Below are 12,273 nucleotides of genomic sequence, written 5' to 3' on the forward strand. Positions count from 1 at the left end.
GGGAGGTTGAGATTAGGATGAGGAAGGAGTTTTTCGAGATGGTTGGTGGTTTAGGGGGAGGGGATTCGACGGTTCAGGGGGGAGATGACGGTTCAGGGGAGGGACAATGGTCGGCGCGGCGCTCTGGCATTGGTTGGCAGGCAGGGGGTCGGGCTGGTAGGTGGTGGACTGGTGGGCGGCAATAAAGGGTGGTTGACTGGTTGGGCTGGTGGGGTGGTTTGAAGGGGGTGTCGGGAAGGGGAAGGGGTGCCAAAAAGGGGTCGGGAAAGGGAGGGGGTACCGGAAAGGGGGTCAGGAAGGGGAGGGGTGCTAGAAATTGGGAAGAAGGTCGGGGAGAAGGTGGTTTTAAGGTGGGTGGTCTTAGTGGGGGTGGTGGTCAAGTGGATGCCGATGAAAGGGGTGGGCAGGGAGGATGGGAATGTGGAAGAGGGGGTTTATTTATTTATTTATTTTTTTAAGTTTTTTTTTTTTTTTTTTTAAATGTTTAGGTTTTTTATGTTTTTTTTAAATCAAAAATATAAAAATATAAACTGACCAGTCATATTAGGACACGTGTTCCAGGATTACCTGAAAAACAGGTTACCGGTTTTTTGTTTTATTTTTGGCAAATGCATGTGAAAGGTGGTGTTATTCTGGAATAATCAAAAGGTGGTGCTATTATGGGAAGACCGGCCAAAGGTGGTGTTATTTTTGACAAATTTTCCTAAAAATAAATCAAGCAACATAATAAATAATCATAATAATAAATATCATCATCAAAATAATAATATTCATAATCATCATAACAATTATAATCATAATCATGTTCATGTTAATATTAAAGCATAATAATAGCAAGATTCTAGGCATGATAATAACAAGATTAATAACAAACCCTAGCATGTCACTAAGCAATAAAAATCAAATCTTTAAGCCTAACATGATACTAACAACCATAAATATTAGGAAAAACATAGGAAACATCGCAGGAATCATAATATGCATATTTGATATTATAATTACCCTAAACATGATACTAGGAATATCATAATAACAATATAAACATGATTTCTACATCATAACATGAATTAAAACCATTAAAGCACTTACTTTGATGCCTCGTACCTCTTTCTAATAACAAAATACACACGTTAGTAACTTCAAGGAAAAATAATAATTAAAACAATTAAATTAAATAATTGAAATAGAGATTAGAGACCAAACCCTCAGAAATTAAACCTTTCACGTCTAGGGCGAAGGCAACTTCGAATATGGCTAGGTGTTTCTAGATCTTGCGAATGCGGAATTTTGTCTTGGAAAACAAAGTTTTGAGAAAGAAAGAAAGAATTGAAAGATTAAAGAATGCTAATTAAAACTGATTGTAGATGAATGATCGTGAGAATTGGTGAATGATTAAGAGAGAATTAGAGAATTAATGGTTGCGAATGAAAACTGATTGTAGGTGAATGTAGATGATCCAAAACGGAGTTTTTAATACGTTATTTATAGAGAAATCAACCAAAAAGATAAAATATCAAAACAGAGCACTTGGCGCACGCAAAACGAGATTGGCGCACGCAAAATAGAGCTGGCACCAGAACCAGATAATTGGAGCCAGGCGCCAATGGCTAGCACCAGGCGCCAATGGCTGGCGCCAAGCGCCAGGCCTGGTTCCAGGCGCTGATTTCAGAAATTCACGCGTTTTTGTTTTTATCATATCTTTTGATCTGCAAGTCTAAATAAGGCATATAATATGTCGTTGGAAAGATATTAAATTCTACTTTCCAACCCAATTAGAATCGGATTAAAATATTTTGTAGATAAAAAGATATGGCCAAAATAGTGGAAGGATGTCAGTTTTGGATAAAGTTTCATGTCTCATTCATATCTTTTTCGTTATAACTCGGATTTAATATTATAATATATCATTGGAAAGATAATTTCAAGATCTATCCAACCATATAAAATTTGGATAAATGTTATGAGGCACAAAAATAAAATCTGAATATATTCCACTTCGTACAAAACAAGGATTCTTAAAAGGAGTAGTTTTATTCAATTTCAAACTCTTTAAAACATAATTATCAATCCTAACTCCATTAGGATTTAAAAGAACATTCTATAGTATTCTAAAAGACTATAATCAATCCTAATAGCTTTAGGAATGATAATTAATAATATGCCCTCCTCTAGATCATTGGGCCGCATATAAAAACCAAATCGGACCCAGTTTAGTAAATTGGCCATAACTTCCTCAATATTCATCGGAATTGGGCTTATAATATATCGTTGGAAAGCTCTTGTCAAGACCCATCCAACTACACTACTATTGGACCCATATAATGGACCAACCAAACTGGATTGACTGTTTTCTTAAAATAAGTTTTCAAAAACAGAGAGAAGAGAAAAGAAATTAAAACTTTCCGCAACACTAGACTTTCCACACTTTCGCTTCATTCGATTATGATTCGACGTGAAAGGTACTCATCACCGGGTTTGGTTTTGGGGAGACACATTTGGGTGTCTACAATAATAATTACAACTAAAGAAACTAACATACAACTATTGAAACCATAAACACATAAAGGGAAGAAAGAGAAACTAAGGATAAGACTTGCTCACCCTTGACGCGTGCTTCTCACGAACCCCGAGTACGAACACGAAAAACCTTTAGACCAACAAGTGTAAGCCCTCCTCCGTCTCACACCTGAACTGGCCCCTACCTCGTAGCTTAGACGAGGGTAGACCGAATAAAACTAAAGTTTTACGAACTTAAAGGCTTTCTCACACTTTTTGGAAATACCTTATTGAGTTCAACTCAAGTGAATAATTCCAATACCTAAGGTGCGTATTTATAGGGAAATGCTCGTAAAAACTCCAATCAACTTTCCATATGGGAGAGTTGTTGAAATGAGAAAATGAGTATTAATTTATTTCCAAATTAAACTCATTTCATAAATCAATTGGAAAACAACAAGTGGAAAACGGTGAGCGAGGGTAGGTGAGGGCCACAAGGGAGGACAATAAATCCCCTTTCTCCCCAAGCAATCCCACCTCACACAAACCGGGCTCTATCATAACCGACCAGCTGTCTGACTGCCTTAATTACCAAGGCTACTGGCTAGCGCTTAGTCCCTTGGTTGGGCCTGCCTTGCTGGCCCATGCCACACTATTTTGTAACAGCAAGCCACGGAAATATACAGGCTGCTTGTTGTGCTGGGCGTTGCTATATATGCTACGCACCAAGGCTTGGTGCTAGCAGCAAACTTGCGGGGCCTGCTCACATGCTTGTGTCAAGGCCAGACACCCTAGCAACGCATGATGCATGTTAGTGCCCGGTGTGCGAGCGAATGGCTCACTAGTCGGCAAACATGCTTGGCCATCAAGCCTAACACGCACATGCATGATGGGCTTGCGGCACAGCCGTGCCTTGTGGCTAGTTGCCTTGGCTAGCCAAGCTCTCGTATGGCTTGGCCAATACAAGGCTACGGTTTAGTGTTGACTTGCTGTTTGACTAATTTCTTGTCTCATCGATAAAATCGACTTGACATTTGGCTTTGACTAGTTTGTAAAATCTCTATCGATAAGATTAAGACCGCTTCCGTTCAGTACATAATCCGTCGTTTTAGTTTGTAAAATCTCTATCGATGTATTTAATCTTTTGGATTAATTCGTCGCCTTTGTTAGGTTACACGATTGGGTGTGACCTAAAAGGTTCAATCAAGAGCAAATTGTAATATTAATATTACTGAACGGAAGCGGTCTCCATCTAGGCATTCATAATTTGACCTCACTGAATAAATAGCTTTCCTAATTAATCCCGAACCCTCTATTGGAATAATACACTTTAGTTCGAAGGACACATTCCTTTCAGAATTACTCTTCCTTGGGAGTAATCCAAGTATCGAACACAGCCACACTTCAATACTTTACCAATAAGTTTAGCCAATTAACATTGGCTTTCTTGTCTACCATGATTTTATTGTAGTATTACAATTTAACGTATTATTATGAGCAACCACTAAATTGGTAAGATATAAGTCGTGTAATGTAATTCCACATGAAATGCAATGACATGTTTTTAGCTTGACCAAAGAGGGGTTTAACATTATTATGTAGAAGTGAAGGTCCCCAATGGAGTCGCCAAATTGGAGGCATCACTCAAAGTGCGCCTATGCGGAGTCCGAAGTGAATATAGTTGGAAATCATAGAATTTTTATTTAACATATAACGATTGGGACAAAAATTAGGGAGCTACCGACAAATTTTATAAAAAAACTTGTAAAATGTTCTTGAATCATTAAAGGTAATCACGAAAAAGGAAAAACCGAAAGGCAACACCAATTTGATCCATACACCCCATTCATGATCCATGAGATTACTAACTCCATAGTGGTCTTGAACCATAACTGGATATTCAGAGATGATAATATGGATTGAGTCATGTAAGGAATATTTGAAGCATCAACTTTGAGCCCCAATGTGATCGTGTATTTAAGCATGGTGGCGTCCAATGTTAAGGAATCTAGAGCAAAAGAGTCTCCAACAAGTTTTAGAAACTTGTAAACCGTCCACGGGTGTAAAGGTTACACTCCATTCACGATCACAGCTATTGCTAAATCCATAGTAATCTGGAACCATGACTGGATATTCGGGGATGATGGTATGAATAACCTAAAATAGATTAAACCTGCCCTAAATTGGCCTCTACTTAATTCTTATGATATTCATGAGCGCTTTCCATCAACATACATATATCAAATTAATCCTACGCGTATTTAATCTACGTTGGTTGATTAGTAATGCACAAATAAATCTATTATTGGTGATCACTTGAATTAAAATCATATTAGCCTAGATTCAAATTATTAATAATCTTATTAGGCGTGATTTCAAGTACAAATTCTCTTTAAACCTAGATAAAGGGGCGTGGTCAAGAAATAACAATAAATCATGAATAATCAAGAAATGTATAATTGACACAACAATCATCATCATCATAATAATATCATAAAACATTATTAGCAAGATACTAGTGTAGACAGCTAAATTGGTCAGGTTGATTATTTAATCTTTGGAGTGCTTATTTAATCTTTGGAGTGCTTAAATCTTTCACCGCCACTATTGGTCGGGTTGATTATTTAATCTTTGGAGTGCTTAAATCCATGTTCTATCCAAAACATTTCATAAACCAATCCATTTCCTAGCTCATTTCCCTAAACCATAGCTAGTTTTCCTCTTTTCGTGTCCACATTACAAAGCCGAGAGAAACTGATTTTGTGGCATAATAATTTTGATTCAATTATTATTTGGTTGTATAGGCCTTGAAATAAGATTTCCAACCATATATCATAAGTCCAATTCCAATTTAAAACGAAGTAGATATGAGCAAAACACTAAACTCGGCCCAAAATCGACACTCTTCTACTAAAACGGCCATATCTTAAAATCTAAAAATGATTTTGACCTGATTCTAATTGGGTTGGTGTAGGGAATATTTCAAGCATTATCCCAAGCTTGAACCCCACTGTGATCATACACTAAAGTACGGTGGCGTCCAAAGGGAAAGAAGATAGAGCAAAAGAGTCGCCAACAAGTTTTAGGAACTTGTAAACCGTTCACAGGGTGAAGGTTACACCCCTTAACGATCCAGGAGATCGTCAACTCCAATAGGTCTGGAACCATGGCTGGTAGTTCGGGGATGAAGGTACAAATCCAACCTAAAAGAGATTGAACCTGCCCTAATAATAGGCCTCTACTTTATTCTGATCGTATTCATGTGCGCTTTCTGACTAACATGCAATCAATAGGTTTAGCCCTAAACCTGTTTATCTATGTTGGTTGAATATTAATGCACAAATAAATCTATTATTGGCGATCACTTGAATTATAATCAAATTAACCCTAAACAAGATTATTAATTATCTTATATAAGCGTGATTACAAGTACCAATTCCCTTTAAACATGCATAAAAGGCGTGATCAAGCAATAAAAATAAAATATAATCAAGCAACATAATAATCATCAAAATAATAATTAAAATAATCATAATTATCATAATAATGTTAAAGCATAATAAAAATAACAAGATCCTAGGCATGATACTAACAAGATTAATAACAAACCCTAGCATGTCACTGAGCAATAAAGATCAAAGCTTTAACCCTAACATGATACTAACATGAATAAATATTAGGAAGAACATAGGAAGCATCATACTTTTAATCATACTTGATATTAAAGTTACCCTAGACATGATACTAGGAAGATCAAAACGCCCTAACATAACATTAGGAATCATAACAACAACCTAAGCATGATTTCTACATCATAATAACAATAAATCAATTAAATCACTTACTTGGATGCCTCGTACCTCTTTCTAATAAAAAAATACACACGTTAGTAACTTCAAGGAAAATAATAAAATAAAAAATTAAATTAAATAATTGAAATAGAGATTTGGGACCAAACCCTCATAAATTAAAACCTTTCACGTCTAGGGCGAAGGCAACTTCGAATTATGCTAGGTGTGTCTAGGTCTTGTGAATGCGGAATTTTGTAAGAAAAGGTGTAGACTGTTAGACACCCAAATGTGTCACCCCAAAACCAAACCCAGTGATGATTACCTTTCGTGTAGAATCATAATCGAATGAAGCGAAAGTGTGGAAAGTTTAGTGTTGCGGATAGTTTTAATTTCTTTTCTTTTCTCTCTGTTTTTGAAAACTTATTTTAAGAAAACAGCCAATCCAGTTTGGTTGGTCCATGATATGGGTCCAATAGTAGTGTAGTTGGATGGGGCTTGCAAAGACCTTTCCAACGATATATTATAAGCCCAATTCCGATGAATATTGAGGAAGTTATGGCCAAATTACTAAACTGGGCCCGGTTTGAGCCTTATATGCGGCCCAATGATCTAGGGGAGGGCCTAATAAGATTTATCATTCCTAATGCAATTAGGAATTGTTTTAGTCTTCTAGATTCTTCTAGAAGGTTCTTTTCATTCCTAATTCAATTAGCACTGATAAATTGACTTTTGTTGACTTTTCAGAGTTTTAATTATAATCTAAGAGCATTTTTGAGGAAAAGATACGATTTTATCCTCCTGTACAGCAAAATTTATCTGATTTTAGAAAACGCGTCAAAAACAAGGTTGGCGCCTAACGCCAGGAATTGGCGCCTGGCGCTAATGTTGGCGCCTGGCGCCAATAAGCTGGTGTTGGCGCTAGCTATGTTTTCCGTGCGCCAATGCTCTGTTTTGTTAATTTTATCTTTTTGGATGATTTTCTCTATAAATAACGTCGTAAAAACTCTGTTTTCGATAACCAGTTTTAATCAACATTCACCTACAACCAGTTTTCATTCGCAATCATTAATTCTTTCGCATTCTCTTCTAATCATTCATCCATCTTCTTTTTCTAAACTAGCTTTTAAGTACAAAATTACGCATTCATTAGATCTAGAAACACCTATCCAAGTTCGAAGTTGCCTTCGCCCTAGACGTGAAAGGTTTAATTTATGAGGATTTGGTCCCAAATCTCTCTTTCAATTATTTAATTTAATTGTTTGTTTATTTATTATTTTCCTTGAAGTTACTAACGTGTGTATTTTGTTATTAGAAAGAGGTACGAGGCATCAAAGTAAGTACTTTAATTGATTTATTGATGTTATGATGTAGAAATCATGTTTAGATTGTTATCATGATATTCTTAGTATCATGTCTAGGGTAATTTTTAATATCAAGTATGATTGTTACGATGCCTTTTATGTTCTTCCTAATATTTATGATTGTTAGTATCATGTTAGGGTTAAAGATTTGATTTTTAATGCTTAGTGACATGCTAGGGTTTGTTATTAATCTTGTTAGTATCATGCCTAGGGTCTTGCTATGATTATGCTTTAATATTCACATGAACATGATTATGATTATAATTGTTATAATTTATGATGATTATGAATATTATTATTATTACTATTTTGATGATGATTTTATGATGATAATTATAATGATTATTGTTATGTTGCTTGATATTTATTGTTATTGCTTGATAACACCTTTTATGCATGTTTAAAGGGAATTTTGTACTTGTAATCACGATTAATAAGATAATTAATAATCTTGTTTAGGGTTAATATGATTATAATTCAAGTGATCGCCAATAATAGTTTTATTTGTGCATGAAATTCAACCAACATAGATAAACATGTTTAGGGTTAATCCTATTGATTGTATGTTAATCAGAAAGCGCACATGAATACGATCATAATAAAGTAGAAGCCTATTATTAGGGCAGGTTCAATCTTTTTTAGGTTGGATTTGTACCATCATCCCCGAACCCTTATTTGGTTCAAGACCTTATGGAGTTGACGATCACTTGGATCGTTAAGGGGTGTAACCTTCACCCTATGAACGGTTTACAAGTTCCTAAAACTTGTTGGCGACTCTTTGGCTCTATCTTCTTCCCTTTTGGACGCCACCGTACTTTAGTGTATGATCACAGTGGGGTTCAAGCAAGGGGGTTAACGCTTGAAATTTATTCCCTACAGTATTTGGCGACTCCACTGGGGAGGATTTCTATTTTAATTCCTGAATTTTTTTCGGCAATGATTTATAATGAGTGGATGAGACTCAAAACGTTCTAAGTATTTCATGTGCGTAATTTATATTAACATTATTGTCATATGCATAAAAAAGATCTCATTGGAAAGACCATCCGTAATGAGTTAAAAACATAGGATTTTACACGTTGGAAATTTGAGAAATATCTTTCACAACTAAGACCGAAATAACACCGCGCGAAACTGGAAAATTTTATCGAGCACAGAAAGCTGATGAGGCATGTGAGAAGTAGCGCCAGGGGCCAGAGCATTGGAGCCAGACTTTTAGCCGTAGCGCCAAACGCCAGCATTGGCGCCAGGCGCTACAACTAAAAACTGGTGCCAGTCTCTGTTTGCTGGCGCCAACTTCCTCCAATACCGAGCCAGAAATATGCATTCTAATTTCGACCGGTTTTTCGTATTGTTTGCTCGATCCTACTTCCTGATTGAATTTTTTCTCAATTTTCTGAAACCCATATGTGTTCTACATATGGACATAACCCTCTGGGAATTCATGCTCCATCTACCTGATTGAACGCTCTGTGCAACAAAGGGTACATCCGAGAATGTTGAATTCACCAAACCATGGAAGCGAGTTTTTTCTAAAGCTCGCGGTGTCCCATCCACTCGCGCCAACCCTTCACGGTTAGGCTTTCGCGCGGTGCATCCGGACAATTAACCATGGACCCTCTATTGACTAAACCATATCCCGAACTTTAGAGAACTAGAGCCATGGTTAGGTTGCAAACTCATTGCATCATATTGTGCCTACTTGACTAATTGTGCATTATTTGTTGTGCATACATTTTATGTTTATCTTAACCGTTTGTTTGACTTGTGTTGAGATTAAATAAATTAATGACTTAAAGAACTTTGCCTAATTAATTAATTAATTAATTTGAGTCAATAAAGTCTAATATTTTAATCAGAATTGACCTAGTACGACTTTAGGCATACCCCAGTTGATTAATAACACCGAAAACAGTCTCAGATTGAAGCTCCACCATTGACGCCAAAATCTGAGCTGTAGTGCCACCCTGTGGAGTGTGGCGCCTGGCGACAGTTCTGTCGTCTGGCGCCAAGCTACACAGTGCGACGCCAGTCCTGTCGCTTTGCCGACAGTTCGGATTATTGGTCGAGTCATCACCCAGTGTCTAATTAACCAGTTTACTAATTAATTCGGTTAATTTTCGCTGTCAAAAGTACTTGGTTGAGTCATTAATTGAGTCTAGTCACATGGTCATGACACGAGTCTTAACATGTCACCTACACTCACTAGTCTTAGCACACACTTTGAGTACACATCACCATGACCATGTCTTAGGTCCATGCATGAGTCGGTTTTTTCCGTCATTTGAGTTGGGGGGTACATTCTATTCCTAATTCTTCATATCCCTCCATCTCCATCATTTTTATTCACATTCTATTCCAATCTTTCTTCACTTCCTCCATCCATCGCATGTTGAATAGAATTTGAGTCAAATAATTAACAATAAATATCCCCAATTTCCTTTTCCACAGTACTTGGACGAGGAGAGAAGGGCGATTAATCAAGGACAACCTCTTTATTCAAGTCTCACTTTTCGATAAACCAATTTGTCAAAAGAGGTAGGCTAAAAAGATAATGGCAACTCAAGAAGAAGTCAATGAGCTTAGGAACCAACTGGTTACCGTGACTGAGACACTGAAGCTACTCACACTCAAGATCGATGATCCCGTGAAGCAACAACAAATGAACCTCATGCAAGAAAGTTTGAGAAAGCTATCTAGTGACTATAAATTTCAGGGCATGAGTTCACAAGGGGTCTCGCTGGACAAGGAACTTCTTCCGCATAAGTTCAACGCCACTGACATCCCTAAATTCAAGGCAACAGATAACCCTTACTTCCATCTAAGAGCTTTCGAAACTATAATGAACATTAAGGGTATCGATAAGAAGGTTTTCCCCTCTCTGTTCCCACTATCTCTTGAAACCGTTTGCCAACAATGGTTCTTCTCCCTTGACAAGGAGAAAACCTCTACCTGAGAATCGATAGTAAACGCTTTCGTTGATAGATACAAGTGCAATATTCAAGTTGAAACCGATCATAGACAACTTGAGATGCTAAGACAAAAAGAGAATGAAGGCTTTACTTCTTTCTTTAATAAATGGAGGGAAACTTCCGCCAAGATGATTGAGGTCCCCACCAAAAAGGAGTCTGTGAGGATGTTTATCAAGAATCTCCAAGAAAAGTATTCAAAGCACTTAAAATATCAACACACTTGAATACTTTCAAGGCCGTTTATGACATCGGAATTGAAATCGAAGACGACCTCGCAAAGCAAAAGGCTACTAACAATAGTAACCACGGTGGCTGGAATTGAAAGGAAAGAAGAACGACAATCCTTCTTCTTCCGAAAATGCCCACTCTAGTAATAATGTTAGTACCTTTGACCATAATGGTGTATTAGCCATGGACAATCAAGGATCTAAAAGGAAACCCAGGCGAGAGTTCACACCCATTGGAACGACCTACGATGCTGCTTTCGATCGTCTCTATGATCGAGGATTAATCAAACCTATTGGCCCTACCGAGGATCCAACACCAGAAAATCGATCTTCGAGATGGAATCCAAACTCCTATTGCAAGTACCATCGAGGGCGCGGTCATACTACTGATGAATTCTACAAGTTTCAAAACCTCATTCAAGATCTCATAGAGGCAAATAAGATCCCATTGCCTCTAGCTAGCGAGAAGACTGGATGATGTCAGAGCAAACAACACAAGACAGAGGCGAGCTTCAACAACAAGATTTCATGACCTCCTTTTCTATTTCTTTTTCATTTTTTCCTTTCCCCAATAAGTCTAGCATAGGCACCTTTTTTAATCTCCTTAGATTTATTTTTGTAGGATCATTATATATTTTTCTTTTAATAAAAATGAGCATTTATTTCCTTATATATGATCATTTCATTATATCGCATTAAAAAATAAATAAATAAAATAAAAATAAATAAAAATCCATGTCGAATTAAGCACAAGGTATACCAATGATTTGAGGCACCCCTTGTAGCCACATCATATCTCCTTTCACTTTTCAATTTTACAATCCTTTCTTCATAAACCACTTTGAGCCTCGTCTAACGATAGACCCTTCATTTTTTCAACCTACGTCTTCCTAACCTTGGGATGGGATGGTGTGTAACTTATGAAATTCTAAAGAAGGCTTGAGCAAATTCAAAAAAATTAAAATAGCAAAAATAAGCAAAAAATAAATAAAAGTGTACAAAAGGGCAAGTGTTCCAATGTCTTTGATATGAAAATGTCTTTGATAAGAACACGTCTCAGATTGCGTCTCTTATCGAGTGCTCGGTATCGTGCCTGAGAAACATGAATGCCAAGTGAGTGATAGAACGCATGATCGGGATTGCCCACACTTGTAAAAATAAAATAGATGCTAAAGCAAAAGATAAAAGTGAGCTAAAAAAAGAGTAGAAACTCAAGCATAAAAATATAAAGATTCAAAAGCGAGGTTGCACACCTTGGGGGCTTATCTAGGGTCTTGAGCCTTTATCCCCTTCTTCTTCAGCCTTTAGCCTAACCGCGTTACAACCCTTAAAAGACCTTTTTGAGGTATACACACTTGTGCGAGTTTCGACTAGAGCTACGTTCGTCCTGATTCCTAACGGATACGTAGGCAACCTCACATCGAGG

The sequence above is a fragment of the Chenopodium album genome, chromosome 6 (genome assembly GCF_948465745.1).
Source record: "Chenopodium album chromosome 6, dcCheAlbu1.1, whole genome shotgun sequence".
In the NCBI taxonomy this organism is placed as follows: domain Eukaryota; kingdom Viridiplantae; phylum Streptophyta; class Magnoliopsida; order Caryophyllales; family Amaranthaceae; genus Chenopodium; species Chenopodium album.